Source organism: Petromyzon marinus, unplaced genomic scaffold (genome assembly GCF_048934315.1).
Source record: "Petromyzon marinus isolate PM22_M1 ecotype Great Lakes invasive population unplaced genomic scaffold, UKy_Petmar_22M1.pri1.0 PM_G_Scaffold_43, whole genome shotgun sequence".
NCBI classification, from domain to species: Eukaryota; Metazoa; Chordata; class Hyperoartia; order Petromyzontiformes; family Petromyzontidae; genus Petromyzon; species Petromyzon marinus.
Window position 1 is genome coordinate 442,325 of NW_027422995.1, and position 19,064 is coordinate 461,388.

Below are 19,064 nucleotides of genomic sequence, written 5' to 3' on the forward strand. Positions count from 1 at the left end.
AGACTTATTAAACAGCCTCATTAAATAGGCTTATTTTAGCAACTTAGGCTTATTTAATAGGCTTATTTCAGCAACTTAGACGTATTAAATAGGCCTATTAAATAGGCTTATTAAATAGACTGATTAAATAGGCTCATTAAATACTTATTAAATAGGCTTATTAAATAGGCTTATTAAATAGACTTATTAAATAGGCTCAATAAATAGGCTTATTAAATAGGCTTATTAAATAGGCTTATTAAATAGGCTTATTAAATAGACTTATTAAATAGGCGTATTAAATAGGCTTAATAAATAGGCTTATTAAATAGGCTCAATAAATAGGCTTAATAAATAGGCTTAATAAATAGGCTTATTAAATAGGCTCAATAAATAGGCTTAATAAATAGGCTCATTGAATACCCTTTAAATAGGCTTATTAAATAGACGTATTAAATAGACTTATTAAATAGGCTTATTAAATAGGCTTATTAAATAGGCTTATTAAATAGGCTTATTAAATAGACTTATTAAATAGCCTCATTAAATAGGCTTATTTTAGCAACTTAGGCTTATTAAATAGGCTTATTTCAGCAACTTAGACTTATTGAATAGCCTTATTTCAGCAACTTAGGCTTATTAAATAGGCGCATTTCAGCAACTTAGGCTTATTAAATAGCCTTATTTCAGCAACTTAGACTTATTAAATTAGTTTATTCAGCAACTTAGGCTTATTAAATAGGCTTTTTTCAGCAACTTAGACTTATTAAATAGGCCAATTATATAGGCTTATTAAATAGACTTATTAAATAGGCTTATTAAATAGGCGTATTAAATAGGCTTATTAAATAGGCTTATTAAATGGACTTATTAAATAGCCTCATTAAATAGGCTTATTTTAGCAACTTAGGCTTATTAAATAGGTTTATTTCAGCAACTTAGACTTATTAAATAGCCTTATTAAATAGGCTTATTTCAGCAACTTAGGCTTATTAAATAGGCTTATTTCAGCAACTTACGCTTGTTAAATAGCCTTATTAATCAGGTTTATTTCAGCAACTTGGGCGTATTAAATAGCATTTTTAAATAGGTTTATTTCAGTAACTTAGACTTATTAAATAGCCTTATTAAATAGGCTTATTTTAGCAACTTTGACTTATTAAATCGACTTATTAAATAGACATTTCAGCAACTTAGGCTCATTAAATAGGCTTATTTCAGCAACTTAGGCTTATTAAATAGGCTTATTTCAGCAACTTAGACTTATTAAATAGCCTTATTTCAGCAACTTACGCTTATTAAATAGGCTTCTTTCAGCAACTTAGGCTTATTAAATAGCCTTATTAAATAGGCTTATTTCAGCAACTTGGGCTTATTAAATAGGCTTATTTCAGCAACTTACGCTGATTAAATAGGCTTATTTCAGCAACTTACGCTTATTAAATAGCCTTATTAATCAGGTTTATTTCAGCAACTTGGGCGTATTAAATAGCATTTTTAAATAGGTTTATTTCAGCAACTTAGACTTATTAAATAGACCTTTTTAAATAGGCTTAGTTCAGAAACTTAGGCTTATTAAATCGGCTTATTTCAGCAACTTAGGCTCATTAAATAGCCTCCTTAAATAGGCTTATTTCAGCAACTTAGGCTTATTAAATAGCCTTATTAAATAGGCTTATTTTAGCAACTTTGACTTATTAAATCGACTTATTAAATAGACATTTCAGCAACTTAGGCTCAATAAATAGGCTTATGAAATATGCTTATTTCTGCCACTTAGACTTATTAGATAGGCCTATTAATTAGGCTTATTTCAGCAACTTAGGCTTATTAAATAGGCTTATTTCAGAAACTTAGGCTTATTAAATAGGCTTATTTCAGCAACTTAGACTTATTAAATAGCCTTATTTCAGCAACTTACGCTTATTAAATAGGCTTCTTTCAGCAACTTAGGCTTATTAAATAGCCTTATTAAATAGGCTTATTTCAGTAACTTGGGCTTATTAAATAGGCTTATTTCAGCAACTTAAGCTGATTAAATAGGCTTATTTCAGCAACTTAGACTTATTAAATAGGCTTATTTCAGCAACTTAGACTTATTAAATAGGCTTATTTCAGCAACTTAGACTTATTAAATAGCCTTATTTCAGCAACTTAGGCTTATTAAATAGGCTTATTTCAGAAACTTAGGCTTATTAAATAGCCTTATTTCAGCAACTTAGACTTATTAAATAGGCTTATTTCAGCAACTTAGGCTTATTAAATAGGCTTATTCAGCAACTTAGGCTTATTAAATAGGCTTATTTCAGCAACTTAGGCTTATTAAATAAGCTTATTCAGCAACTTAGGCTTATTAAATAGGCTCATTAAATACTTATTAAATAGGCTTATTAAATAGGCGTATTAAATAGGCTTATAAAATAGACTCATTACATAGGCTTATTAAATAGGATAATTAAATAGGCTCAATAAATTGGCTTATTAAATAGGCTCAATAAATTGGCTTATTAAATAGGCTCATTGAATTCTTATTAAATAGGCTTATTAAATAGACTTATTAAATAGACTTATTAAATAGGCTTATTAAATAGGCTTATTAAATAGGCTTATTAAATAGGTTTATTAAATAGACTTATTAAATAGCCTCTTTAAATAGGCTTATTTTAGCAACTTAGGTTTATTAAATAGGCTTATTTCAGCAACTTAGACTTATTGAATAGCCTTATTTCAGCAACTTAGGCTTATTAAATAGGCTCATTTCAGCAACTTAGGCTTATTAAATAGCCTTATTTCAGCAACTTAGACTTATTAAATTGGTTTATTCAGCAACTTAGGCTTATTAAATAGGCTTATTTAAGCAACTTAGACTTATTAAATAGGCCTATTAAATAGGCTTATTAAATAGACTTATTAAATAGGCTTATTAAAAAGGCTTATTAAATAGATTTAATAAATAGGCTCATTAAATACTTATTAAATAGGTTTATTAAATAGGCGTATTAAATAGGCTTATTAAATAGGCGTATAAAATAGGCTTATTAAATAGGCTTAATAAATGGACTTATTAAATAGCCTCATTAAATAGGCTTATTTTAGCAACTAAGGCTTATTAAATAGGTTTATTTCAGCAACTTCGACTTATTAAATAGCCTTATTAAATAGGCTTATTTCAGCAACTTAGGCTTATTAAATAGGCTTATTTCAGCAACTTAGGCTTATTAAATAGGCTTATTTCAGCAACTTAGACTTATTAAATAGCCTTATTTCAGCAATTTACGCTTATTAAATAGGCTTCTTTCAGCAACTTAGGCTTATTAAATAGCCTTATTAAATAGGCTTATTTCAGCAACTTGGGCTTATTAAATAGGCTTATTTCAGCAACTTACGCTGATTAAATAGGCTTATTTCAGCAACTTACGCTTATTAAATAGCCTTATTAATCAGGTTTATTTCAGCAACTTGGGCGTATTAAATAGCATTTTTAAATAGGTTTATTTCAGCAACTTAGACTTATTAAATATACCTTTTTAAATAGGCTTAGTTCAGAAACTTAGGCTTATTAAATCGGCTTATTTCAGCAACTTAGGCTCATTAAATAGCCTCCTTAAATAGGCTTATTTCAGCAACTTAGGCTTATTAAATAGCCTTATTAAATAGGCTTATTTTAGCAACTTTGACTTATTAAATCGACTTATTAAATAGACATTTCAGCAACTTAGGCTCAATAAATAGGCTTATGAAATATGCTTATTTCTGCAACTTAGACTTATTAGATAGGCCTATTAAATAGGCTTATTTCAGCAACTTAGGCTTATTAAATAGGCTTATTTCAGAAACTTAGGCTTATTAAATAGGCTTATTTCAGCAACTTAGACTTATTAAATAGCCTTATTTCAGCAACTTACGCTTGTTAAATAGCCTTATTAATCAGGTTTATTTCAGCAACTTGGGCGTATTAAATAGCATTTTTAAATAGGTTTATTTCAGCAACTTAGACTTATTAAATAGCCTTATTAAATAGGCTTATTTTAGCAACTTTGACTTATTAAATCGACTTATTAAATAGACATTTCAGCAACTTAGGCTCATTAAATAGGCTTATGAAATATGCTTATTTCTGCAACTTAGACTTATTAGATAGGCCTATTAAATAGGCTTATTTCAGCAACTTAGGCTTATTAACTAGGTTTATTTCAGCAACTTAAGCTTATTAAATAGGCTTATTTCAGCAACTTAGACTTATTAAATAGCCTTATTTCAGCAACTTACGCTTATTAAATAGGCTTCTTTCAGCAACTTAGGCTTATTAAATAGCCTTATTAAATAGGCTTATTTCAGCAACTTGGGCTTATTAAATAGGCTTATTTCAGCAACTTACGCTTATTAAATAGCCTTATTAATCAGGTTTATTTCAGCAACTTGGGCGTATTAAATAGCATTTTTAAATAGGTTTATTTCAGCAACTTAGACTTATTAAATAGACCTTTTTAAATAGGCTTAGTTCAGAAACTTAGGCTTATTAAATCGGCTTATTTCAGCAACTTAGGCTCATTAAATAGCCTCATTAAATAGGCTTATTTCAGCAACTTAGGCTTATTAAATAGCCTTATTAAATAGGCTTATTTTAGCAACTTTGACTTATTAAATCGACTTATTAAATAGACATTTCAGCAACTTAGGCTCATTAAATAGGCTTATGAAATATGCTTATTTCTGCAACTTAGACTTATTAGATAGGCCTATTAAATAGGCTTATTTCAGCAGCTTAAGCTTATTAAATAGGCTTATTTCAGCAACTTAGGCTTATTAAATAGGCTTATTTCAGCAACTTAGACTTATTAAATAGCCTTATTTCAGCAACTTACGCTTATTAAATAGGCTTCTTTCAGCAACTTAGGCTTATTAAATAGGCTCATTCAGCAACTTGGGCTTATTAAATAGGCTTATTTCAGCAACTTAGACTTATTAAATAGGCTTATTTCAGCAACTTAGACTTATTAAATAGCCTTATTTCAGCAACTTAGGCTTATTAAATAGGCTTATTTCAGCAACTTAGGCTTATTAAATAGCCTTATTTCAGCAGCTTAGACTTATTAAATAGGCTTATTTCAGCAACTTAGGCTTATTAAATAGGCTTATTCAGCAACTTAGGCTTATTAAATAGGCTTATTTCAGCAACTTAGGCTTATTAAATAGGCTTATTCAGCAACTTAGGCTTATTAAATAGGCTCATTAAATACTTATTAAATAGGCTTATTAAATAGGCGTATTAAATAGGCTTATAAAATAGACTCATTACATAGGCTTATTAAATAGGATAATTAAATAGGCTCAATAAATTGGCTTATTAAATAGGCTCAATAAATTGGCTTATTAAATAGGCTCATTGAATTCTTATTAAATAGGCTTATTAAATAGACTTATTAAATAGACTTATTAAATAGGCTTATTAAATAGGCTTATTGAATAGGCTTATTAAATAGGTTTATTAAATAGACTTATTAAATAGCCTCATTAAATAGGCTTATTTTAGCAACTTAGGTTTATTAAATAGGCTTATTTCAGCAACTTAGACTTATTGAATAGCCTTATTTCAGCAACTTAGGCTTATTAAATAGGCTCATTTCAGCAACTTAGGCTTATTAAATAGCCTTATTTCAGCAACTTAGACTTATTAAATTGGTTTATTCAGCAACTTAGGCTTATTAAATAGGCTTATTTAAGCAACTTAGACTTATTAAATAGGCCTATTAAATAGGCTTATTAAATAGACTTATTAAATAGGCTTATTAAAAAGGCTTATTAAATAGATTTAATAAATAGGCTCATTAAATACTTATTAAATAGGTTTATTAAATAGGCGTATTAAATAGGCTTATTAAATAGGCGTATTAAATAGGCTTATTAAATAGGCTTATTAAATGGACTTATTAAATAGCCTCATTAAATAGGCTTATTTTATCAACTAAGGCTTATTAAATAGGTTTATTTCAGCAACTTCGACTTATTAAATAGCCTTATTAAATAGGCTTATTTCAGTAACTTAGGCTTATTAAATAGGCTTATTTCAGCAACTTACGCTTATTAAATAGCCTTATTAATCAGGTTTATTTCAGCAACTTGGGCGTATTAAATAGCATTTTTAAATAGGTTTATTTCACCAACTTAGACTTATTAAATATACCTTTTTAAATAGGCTTAGTTCAGAAACTTAGGCTTATTAAATCGGCTTATTTCAGCAACTTAGGCTCATTAAATAGCCTCATTAAATAGGCTTATTTCAGCAACTTAGGTTTATTAAATAGCCGTATTAAATAGGCGTATTTTAGCAACTTTGACTTATTAAATCGACTTATTAAATAGACATTTCAGCAACTTAGGCTCATTAAATAGGCTTATGAAATATGCTTATTTCTGCAACTTAGACTTATTAGATAGGCCTATTAAATAGGCTTATTTCAGCAACTTAGGCTTATTAAATAGGCTTATTTCAGCAACTTAGGCTTATTAAATAGGCTTATTACAGCAACTTAGACTTATTAAATAGCCTTATTTCAGCAACTTACGCTTATTAAATAGGCTTCTTTCAGCAACTTAGGCGTATTAAATAGCCTTATTAAATAGGCTTATTTCAGCAACTTGGGCTTATTAAAGAGGCTTATTTCAGCAACTTACGCTGATTAAATAGGCTTATTTCAGCAACTTAGATTTATTAAATAGCCTTATTTCAGCAACTTAGACTTATTAAATAGGCTTATTTCAGCAACTTAGACTTATTAAATAGGCTTATTTCAGCAACTTAGACTTATTAAATAGCCTTATTTCAGCAACTTAGGCTTATTAAATAGGCTTATTTCAGCAACTTAGGCTCATTAAATAGCCTTATTTCAGCAACCTAGACTTGTTAAATAGGCTTATTTCAGCAACTTAGGCTTATTAAATAGGCTTATTCAGCAACTTAGGCTTATTAAATAGGCTTATTAAATAGGCTTATTTCAGCAACTTAGGCTTATTAAATAGGCTTATTCAGCAACTTGGGCTTATTAAATAGGCTCATTAAATACTTATTAAATAGGCTTATTAAACAGGCTTATTAAATAGACTTATTAAATAGGTTCAATAAATAGGCTTATTAAATAGGCTCATTAAATAGGCTTAATTAATAGGCTTATTAAATAGGCGTATTAAATAGACTTATTAAATAGACTTATTAAATAGGCTTTTTAAATAGGCTCATTAAATAGGCTTATTAAGTAGGCTTATTAAATAGACTTATTAAACAGCTTCATTAAATAGGCTTATTTTAGCAACTTAGGCGTATTAAATAGGCTTATTTCAGCAACTTAGACTTACTAAATAGGCCTATTAAATAGGCTTATTAAATAGACTGATTAAATAGGCTCATTAAATAGGCTTATTAAATAGGCTTATTAAATAGGCTTATTAAATAGACTTATTAAATAGGCGTATTAAATAGGCTTAATAAATAGGCGTATTAAATAGGCTAAATAAATAGGCTTAATAAATAGGCTTAATAAATAGGCTTATTAAATAGGCTCAATAAATAGGCTTAATAAATAGGCTCATTGAATACTCTTTAAATAGGCTTATTAAATAGACTTATTAAATAGACTTATTAAATAGGCTCATTAAATAGGCTTAATTAATAGGCTTATTAAATAGGCTTATTAAATAGGCTTATTAAATAGGCTCAATAATAGGCTTATTAAATAGGCTCGTTAAATACTTATTAAATAGGCGTATTAAATAGACTTATTAAATAGACTTATTAAATAGGCTTTTTAAATAGGCTCATTAAATAGGCTTATTAAGTAGGCTTATTAAATAGACTTATTAAACAGCCTCATTAAATAGGCTTATTTTAGCAACTTAGGCTTATTTAATAGGCTTATTTCAGCAACTTAGACGTATTAAATAGGCCTATTAAATAGGCTTATTAAATAGGCTCAATAAATAGGCTTATTAAATAGGCTTATTAAATAGGCTTATTAAATAGGCTTATTAAATAGACTTATTAAATAGGCGTATTAAATAGGCTTAATAAATAGGCTTATTAAATAGGCTTTTTAAATAGGCTCATTAAATAGGCTTATTAAGTAGGCTTATTAAATAGACTTATTAAACAGCTTCATTAAATAGGCTTATTTTAGCAACTTAGGCGTATTAAATAGGCTTATTTCAGCAACTTAGACTTACTAAATAGGCCTATTAAATAGGCTTATTAAATAGACTGATTAAATAGGCTCATTAAATAGGCTTATTAAATAGGCTTATTAAATAGGCTTATTAAATAGACTTATTAAATAGGCGTATTAAATAGGCTTAATAAATAGGCGTATTAAATAGGCTCAATAAATAGGCTTAATAAATAGGCTTAATAAATAGGCTTATTAAATAGGCTCAATAAATAGGCTTAATAAATAGGCTCATTGAATACTCTTTAAATAGGCTTATTAAATAGACTTATTAAATAGACTTATTAAATAGGCTCATTAAATAGGCTTAATTAATAGGCTTATTAAATAGGCTTATTAAATAGGCTTATTAAATAGGCTCAATAATAGGCTTATTAAATAGGCTCGTTAAATACTTATTAAATAGGCGTATTAAATAGACTTATTAAATAGACTTATTAAATAGGCTTTTTAAATAGGCTCATTAAATAGGCTTATTAAGTAGGCTTATTAAATAGACTTATTAAACAGCCTCATTAAATAGGCTTATTTTAGCAACTTAGACGTATTAAATAGGCCTATTAAATAGGCTTATTAAATAGACTGATTAAATAGGCTCATTAAATACTTATTAAATAGGCTTATTAAATAGGCTTATTAAATAGACTTATTAAATAGGCTCAATAAATAGGCTTATTAAATAGGCTTATTAAATAGGCTTATTAAATAGGCTTATTAAATAGACTTATTAAATAGGCGTATTAAATAGGCTTAATAAATAGGCTTATTAAATAGGCTCAATAAATAGGCTTAATAAATAGGCTTAATAAATAGGCTTATTAAATAGGCTCAATAAATAGGCTTAATAAATAGGCTCATTGAATACCCTTTAAATAGGCTTATTAAATAGACGTATTAAATAGACTTATTAAATAGGCTTATTAAATAGGCTTATTAAATAGGCTTATTAAATAGGCTTATTAAATAGACTTATTAAATAGCCTCATTAAATAGGCTTATTTTAGCAACTTAGGCTTATTAAATAGGCTTATTTCAGCAACTTAGACTTATTGAATAGCCTTATTTCAGCAACTTAGGCTTATTAAATAGGCTCATTTCAGCAACTTAGGCTTATTAAATAGCCTTATTTCAGCAACTTAGACTTATTAAATTAGTTTATTCAGCAACTTAGGCTTATTAAATAGGCTTTTTCAGCAACTTAGACTTATTAAATAGGCCAATTATATAGGCTTATTAAATAGACTTATTAAATAGGCTTATTAAATAGGCGTATTAAATAGGCTTATTAAATAGGCTTATTAAATGGACTTATTAAATAACCTCATTAAATAGGCTTATTTTAGCAACTTAGGCTTATTAAATAGGTTTATTTCAGCAACTTAGACTTATTAAATAGCCTTATTAAATAGGCTTATTTCAGCAACTTAGGCTTATTAAATAGGCTTATTTCAGCAACTTACGCTTGTTAAATAGCCTTATTAATCAGGTTTATTTCAGCAACTTGGGCGTATTAAATAGCATTTTTAAATAGGTTTATTTCAGCAACTTAGACTTATTAAATAGCCTTATTAAATAGGCTTATTTTAGCAACTTTGACTTATTAAATCGACTTATTAAATAGACATTTCAGCAACTTAGGCTCATTAAATAGGCTTATGAAATATGCTTATTTCTGCAACTTAGACTTATTAGATAGGCCTATTAAATAGGCTTATTTCAGCAACTTAGGCTTATTAAATAGGCTTATTTCAGCAACTTAGGCTTATTAAATAGGCTTATTTCAGCAACTTAGACTTATTAAATAGCCTTATTTCAGCAACTTACGCTTATTAAATAGGCTTCTTTCAGCAACTTAGGCTTATTAAATAGCCTTATTAAAAAGGCTTATTTCAGCAACTTGGGCTTATTAAATAGGCTTATTTCAGCAACTTACGCTGATTAAATAGGCTTATTTCAGCAACTTACGCTTATTAAATAGCCTTATTAATCAGGTTTATTTCAGCAACTTGGGCGTATTAAATAGCATTTTTAAATAGGTTTATTTCAGCAACTTAGACTTATTAAATAGATCTTTTTAAATAGGCTTAGTTCAGAAACTTAGGCTTATTAAATCGGCTTATTTCAGCAACTTAGGCTCATTAAATAGCCTCCTTAAATAGGCTTATTTCAGCAACTTAGGCTTATTAAATAGCCTTATTAAATAGGCTTATTTTAGCAACTTTGACTTATTAAATCGACTTATTAAATAGACATTTCAGCAACTTAGGCTCAACAAATAGGCTTATGAAATATGCTTATTTCTGCAACTTAGACTTATTAGATAGGCCTATTAAATAGGCTTATTTCAGCAACTTAGGCTTATTAAATAGGCTTATTTCAGAAACTTAGGCTTATTAAATAGGCTTATTTCAGCAACTTAGACTTATTAAATAGCCTTATTTCAGCAACTTACGCTTATTAAATAGGCTTCTTTCAGCAACTTAGGCTTATTAAATAGCCTTATTAAATAGGCTTATTTCAGTAACTTGGGCTTATTAAATAGGCTTATTTCAGCAACTTAAGCTGATTAAATAGGCTTATTTCAACAACTTAGACTTATTAAATAGCCTTATTTCAGCAACTTAGACTTATTAAATAGGCTTATTTCAGCAACTTAGACTTATTAAATAGCCTTATTTCAGCAACTTAGACTTATTAAATAGGCTTATTTCAGCAACTTAGACTTATTAAATAGGCTTATTTCAGCAACTTAGACTTATTAAATAGCCTTATTTCAGCAACTTAGGCTTATTAAATAGGCTTATTTCAGCAACTTAGGCTTATTAAATAGCCTTATTTCAGCAACTTAGACTTATTAAATAGGCTTATTTCAGCAACTTAGGCTTATTAAATAGGCTTATTCAGCAACTTAGGCTTATTAAATAGGCTTATTTCAGCAACTTAGGCTTATTAAATAGGCTTATTCAGCAACTTAGGCTTATTAAATAGGCTCATTAAATACTTATTAAATAGGCTTATTAAATAGGCGTATTAAATAGGCTTATAAAATAGACTCATTACATAGGCTTATTAAATAGGATAATTAAATAGGCTCAATAAATTGGCTTATTAAATAGGCTCAATAAATTGGCTTATTAAATAGGCTCATTGAATTCTTATTAAATAGGCTTATTAAATAGACTTATTAAATAGACTTATTAAATAGGCTTATTAAATAGGCTTATTAAATAGGCTTATTAAATAGGTTTATTAAATAGACTTATTAAATAGCCTCATTAAATAGGCTTATTTTAGCAACTTAGGTTTATTAAATAGGCTTATTTCAGCAACTTAGACTTATTGAATAGCCTTATTTCAGCAACTTAGGCTTATTAAATAGGCTCATTTCAGCAACTTAGGCTTATTAAATAGCCTTATTTCAGCAACTTAGACTTATTAAATTGGTTTATTCAGCAACTTAGGCTTATTAAATAGGCTTATTTAAGCAACTTAGACTTATTAAATAGGCCTATTAAATAGGCTTATTAAATAGACTTATTAAATAGGCTTATTAAAAAGGCTTATTAAATAGATTTAATAAATAGGCTCATTAAATACTTATTAAATAGGTTTATTAAATAGGCGTATTAAATAGGCTTATTAAATAGGCGTATTAAATAGGCTTATTAAATAGGCTTATTAAATGGACTTATTAAATAGCCTCATTAAATAGGCTTATTTTAGCAACTAAGGCTTATTAAATAGGTTAATTTCAGCAACTTCGACTTATTAAATAGCCTTATTAAATAGGCTTATTTCAGCAACTTAGGCTTATTAAATAGGCTTATTTCAGCAACTTAGGCTTATTAAATAGGCTTATTTCAGCAACGTAGACTTATTAAATAGCCTTATTTCAGCAATTTACGCTTATTAAATAGGCTTCTTTCAGCAACTTAGGCTTATTAAATAGCCTTATTAAATAGGCTTATTTCAGCAACTTGGGCTTATTAAATAGGCTTATTTCAGCAACTTACGCTGATTAAATAGGCTTATTTCAGCAACTTACGCTTATTAAATAGCCTTATTAATCAGGTTTATTTCAGCAACTTGGGCGTATTAAATAGCATTTTTAAATAGGTTTATTTCAGCAACTTAGACTTATTAAATAGACCTTTTTAAATAGGCTTAGTTCAGAAACTTAGGCTTATTAAATCGGCTTATTTCAGCAACTTAGGCTCATTAAATAGCCTCCTTAAATAGGCTTATTTCAGCAACTTAGGCTTATTAAATAGCCTTATTAAATAGGCTTATTTTAGCAACTTTGACTTATTAAATCGACTTATTAAATAGACATTTCAGCAACTTAGGCTCAATAAATAGGCTTATGAAATATGCTTATTTCTGCAACTTAGACTTATTAGATAGGCCTATTAAATAGGCGTATTTCAGCAACTTAGGCTTATTAAATAGGCTTATTTCAGAAACTTAGGCTTATTAAATAGGCTTCTTTCAGCAACTTAGGCTTATTAAATAGCCTTATTAAATAGGCTTATTTCAGTAACTTGGGCTTATTAAATAGGCTTATTTCAGCAACTTAAGCTGATTAAATAGGCTTATTTCAGCAACTTAGACTTATTAAATAGCCTTATTTCAGCAACTTAGACTTATTAAATAGGCTTATTTCAGCAACTTAGACTTATTAAATAGGCTTATTTCAGCAACTTAGACTTATTAAATAGCCTTATTTCAGCAACTTAGGCTTATTAAATAGGCTTATTTCAGCAACTTAGGCTTATTAAATAGCCTTATTTCAGCAACTTAGACTTATTAAATAGGCTTATTTCAGCAACTTAGGCTTATTAAATAGGCTTATTCAGCAACTTAGGCTTATTAAATAGGCTTATTTCAGCAACTTAGGCTTATTAAATAGGCTTATTCAGCAACTTAGGCTTATTAAATAGGCTCATTAAATACTTATTAAATAGGCTTATTAAATAGGCGTATTAAATAGGCTTATAAAATAGACTCATTACATAGGCTTATTAAATAGGATAATTAAATAGGCTCAATAAATTGGCTTATTAAATAGGCTCAATAAATTGGCTTATTAAATAGGCTCATTGAATTCTTATTAAATAGGCTTATTAAATAGACTTATTAAATAGACTTATTAAATAGGCTTATTAAATAGGCTTATTAAATAGGCTTATTAAATAGGTTTATTAAATAGACTTATTAAATAGCCTCATTAAATAGGCTTATTTTAGCAACTTAGGTTTATTAAATAGGCTTATTTCAGCAACTTAGACTTATTGAATAGCCTTATTTCAGCAACTTAGGCTTATTAAATAGGCTCATTTCAGCAACTTAGGCCTATTAAATAGCCTTATTTCAGCAACTTAGACTTATTAAATTGGTTTATTCAGCAACTTAGGCTTATTAAATAGGCTTATTTAAGCAACTTAGACTTATTAAATAGGCCTATTAAATAGGCTTATTAAATAGACTTATTAAATAGGCTTATTAAAAAGGCTTATTAAATAGATTTATTAAATAGGCTCATTAAATACTTATTAAATAGGTTTATTAAATAGGCGTATTAAATAGGCTTATTAAATAGGCGTATTAAATAGGCTTATTAAATAGGCTTATTAAATGGACTTATTAAATAGCCTCATTAAATAGGCTTATTTTAGCAACTAAGGCTTATTAAATAGGTTTATTTCAGCAACTTCGACTTATTAAATAGCCTTATTAAATAGGCTTATTTCAGTAACTTGGGCTTATTAAATAGGCTTATTTCAGCAACTTACGCTTATTAAATAGCCTTATTAATCAGGTTTATTTCAGCAACTTGGGCGTATTAAATAGCATTTTTAAATAGGTTTATTTCACCAACTTAGACTTATTAAATATACCTTTTTAAATAGGCTTAGTTCAGAAACTTAGGCTTATTAAATCGGCTTATTTCAGCAACTTAGGCTCATTAAATAGCCTCATTAAATAGGCTTATTTCAGCAACTTAGGTTTATTAAATAGCCGTATTAAATAGGCGTATTTTAGCAACTTTGACTTATTAAATCGACTTATTAAATAGACATTTCAGCAACTTAGGCTCATTAAATAGGCTTATGAAATATGCTTATTTCTGCAACTTAGACTTATTAGATAGGCCTATTAAATAGGCTTATTTCAGCAACTTAGGCTTATTAAATAGGCTTATTTCAGCAACTTAGGCTTATTAAATAGGCTTATTACAGCAACTTAGACTTATTAAATAGCCTTATTTCAGCAACTTACGCTTATTAAATAGGCTTCTTTCAGCAACTTAGGCTTATTAAATAGCCTTATTAAATAGGCTTATTTCAGCAACTTGGGCTTATTAAAGAGGCTTATTTCAGCAACTTACGCTGATTAAATAGGCTTATTTCAGCAACTTAGATTTATTAAATAGCCTTATTTCAGCAACTTAGGCTTATTAAATAGGCTTATTTCAGCAACTTAGACTTATTAAATAGGCTTATTTCAGCAACTTAGACTTATTAAATAGCCTTATTTCAGCAACTTAGGCTTATTAAATAGGCTTATTTCAGCAACTTAGGCTCATTAAATAGCCTTATTTCAGCAACTTACACTTATTAAATAGGCTTATTTCAGCAACTTAGGCTTATTAAATAGGCTTATTCAGCAACTTAGGTTTATTAAATAGGCTTATTAAATAGGCTTATTTCAGCAACTTAGGCTTATTAAATAGGCTTATTCAGCAACTTGGGCTTATTAAATAGGCTCATTAAATACTTATTAAATAGGCTTATTAAACAGGCTTATTAAATAGACTTATTAAATAGGTTCAATAAATAGGCTTATTAAATAGGCTCATTAAATAGGCTTAATTAATAGGCTTATTAAATAGGCGTATTAAATAGACTTATTAAATAGACTTATTAAATAGGCTTTTTAAATAGGCTCATTAAATAGGCTCATTAAATAGGCTTATTAAATAGGCTTATTAAATAGGCTTATTAAATAGACTTATTAAATAGGCGTATTAAATAGGCTTAATAAATAGGCGTATTAAATAGGCTCAATAAATAGGCTTAATAAATAGGCTTAATAAATAGGCTTATTAAATAGGCTCAATAAATAGGCTTAATAAATAGGCTCATTGAATACTCTTTAAATAGGCTTATTAAATAGACTTATTAAATAGACTTATCAAATAAGCTCATTAAATAGGCTTAATTAATAGGCTTATTAAATAGGCTTATTAAATAGGCTTATTAAATAGGCTCAATAAATAGGCTTATTAAATAGGCTCGTTAAATACTTATTAAATAGGCGTATTAAATAGACTTATTAAATAGACTTATTAAATAGGCTTTTTAAATAGGCTCATTAAATAGGCTTATTAAGTAGGCTTATTAAATAGACTTATTAAACAGCCTCATTAAATAGGCTTATTTTAGCAACTTAGGCTTATTTAATAGGCTTATTTCAGCAACTTAGACGTATTAAATAGGCCTATTAAATAGGCTTATTAAATAGACTGATTAAATAGGCTCATTAAATACTTATTAAATAGGCTTATTAAATAGGCTTATTAAATAGACTTATTAAATAGGCTCAATAAATAGGCTTATTAAATAGGCTTATTAAATAGGCTTATTAAATAGGCTTATTAAATAGACTTATTAAATAGGCGTATTAAATAGGCTTAATAAATAGGCTTATTAAATAGGCTCAATAAATAGGCTTAATAAATAGTCTTAATAAATAGGCTTATTAAATAGGCTCAATAAATAGGCTTAATAAATAGGCTCATTGAATACCCTTTAAATAGGCTTATTAAATAGACGTATTAAATAGACTTATTAAATAGGCTTATTAAATAGGCTTATTAAATAGGCTTATTAAATAGGCTTATTAAATAGACTTATTAAATAGTCTCATTAAATAGGCTTATTTTAGCAACTTAGGCTTATTAAATAGGCTTATTTCAGCAACTTAGACTTATTGAATAGCCTTATTTCAGCAACTTAGGCTTATTAAATAGGCTCATTTCAGCAACTTAGGCTTATTAAATAGCCTTATTTCAGCAACTTAGACTTATTAAATTAGTTTATTCAGCAACTTAGGCTTATTAAATAGGCTTTTTTCAGCAACTTAGACTTATTAAATAGGCCAATTATATAGGCTTATTAAATAGACTTATTAAATAGGCTTATTAAATAGGCGTATTAAATAGGCTTATTAAATAGGCTTATTAAATGGACTTATTAAATAGCCTCATTAAATAGGCTTATTTTAGCAACTTAGGCTTATTAAATAGGTTTATTTCAGCAACTTAGACTTATTAAATAGCCTTATTAAATAGGCTTATTTCAGCAACTTAGGCTTATTAAATAGGCTTATTTCAGCAACTTACGCTTATTAAATAGCCTTATTAATGAGGTTTATTTCAGCAACTTGGGCGTATTAAATAGCATTTTTAAATAGGTTTATTTCAGCAACTTAGACTTATTAAATAGCCTTATTAAATAGGCTTATTTTAGCAACTTTGACTTATTAAATCGACTTATTAAATAGACATTTCAGCAACTTAGGCTCATTATATAGGCTTATGAAATATGCTTATTTCTGCAACTTAGACTTATTAGATAGGCCTATTAAATAGGCTTATTTCAGCAACTTAGGCTTATTAAATAGGCTTATTTCAGCAACTTAGGCTTATTAAATAGGCTTATTTCAGCAACTTAGACTTATTAAATAGCCTTATTTCAGCAACTTACGCTTATTAAATAGGCTTCTTTCAGCAACTTAGGCTTATTAAATAGCCTTATTAAATAGGCTTATTTCAGCAACTTGGGCTTATTAAATAGGCTTATTTCAGCAACTTACGCCGAATAAATAGGCTTATTTCAGCAACTTACGCTTATTAAATAGCCTTATTAATCAGGTTTATTTCAGCAACTTGGGCGTATTAAATAGCATTTTTAAATAGGTTTATTTCAGCAACTTAGACTTATTACATAGACCTTTTTAAATAGGCTTAGTTCAGAAACTTAGGCTTATTAAATCGGCTTATTTCAGCAACTTAGGCTCATTAAATAGCCTCCTTAAATAGGCTTATTTCAGCAACTTAGGCTTATTAAATAGCCTTATTAAATAGGCTTATTTTAGCAACTTTGACTTATTAAATCGACTTATTAAATAGACATTTCAGCAACTTAGGCTCATTAAATAGGCTTATGAAATATGCTTATTTCTGCAACTTAGACTTATTAGATAGGCCTATTAAATAGGCTTATTTCAGCAACTTAGGCGTATTAAATAGGCTTATTTCAGCAACTTAGGCTTATTAAATAGGCTTATTTCAGCAACTTAGACTTATTAAATAGCCTTATTTCAGCAACTTACGCTTATTAAATAGGCTTCTTTCAGCAACTTAGGCTTATTAAATAGCCTTATTAAATAGGCTTATTTCAGCAACTTGGGCTTATTAAATAGGCTTATTTCAGCAACTTACGCTGATTAAATAGGCTTATTTCAGCAACTTACGCTTATTAAATAGCCTTATTAATCAGGTTTATTTCAGCAACTTGGGCGTATTAAATAGCATTTTTAAATAGGTTTATTTCAGCAACTTAGACTTATTAAATAGACCTTTTTAAATAGGCTTAGTTCAGAAACTTAGGCTTATTAAATCGGCTTATTTCAGCAACTTAGGCTCATTAAATAGCCTCCTTAAATAGGCTTATTTCAGCAACTTAGGCTTATTAAATAGCCTTATTAAATAGGCTTATTTTAGCAACTTTGACTTATTAAATCGACTTATTAAATAGACATTTCAGCAACTTAGGCTCATTAAATAGGCTTATGAAATATGCTTATTTCTGCAACTTAGACTTATTAGATAGGCCTATTAAATAGGCTTATTTCAGCAACTTAGGCTTATTAAATAGGCTTATTTCAGCAACTTAGACTTATTAAATAGCCTTATTTCAGCAACTTACGCTTATTAAATAGGCTTCTTTCAGCAACTTAGGCTTATTAAATAGCCTTATTAAATAGGCTTATTTCAGCAACTTGGGCTTATTAAATAGGCTTATTTCAGCAACTTACACTGATTAAATAGGCTTATTTCAGCAACTTAGGCTTATTAAATAGGCTTATTTCAGAAACTTAGGCTTATTAAATAGGCTTATTTCAGCAACTTAGACTTATTAAATAGCCTCATTTCAGCAACTTACGCTTATTAAATAGGCTTCTTTCAGCAACTTAGGCTTATTAAATAGCCTTATTAAATAGGCTTATTTCAGTAACTTGGGCTTATTAAATAGGCTTATTTCAGCAACTTAAGCTGATTAAATAGGCTTATTTCAGCAACTTAGACTTATTAAATAGCCTTATTTCAGTAACTTAGACTTATTAAATAGGCTTATTTCAGCAACTTAGACTTATTAAATAGGCTTATTTCAGCAACTTAGACTTATTAAATAGCCTTATTTCAGCAACTTAGGCTTATTTCAGCAACTTAGGCTTATTAAATAGCCTTCGTTCAGCAACTTAGACTTATTAAATAGGCTTATTTCAGCAACTTAGGCTTATTAAATAGGCTTATTCAGCAACTTAGGCTTATTAAATAGGTTTATTAAATAGGCTTATTTCAGCAACTTAGGTTTATTAAATAGGCTTATTCAGCAACTTAGGCTTATTAAATAGGTTCATTAAATACTTATTAAATAGGCTTATTAAATAGGCGTATTAAATAGGCTTATAAAATAGACTCATTACATAGGCTTATTAAATAGGATAATTAAATAGGCTCAATAAATTGGCTTATTAAATAGGCTCAATAAATTGGCTTATTAAATAGGCTCATTAAATACT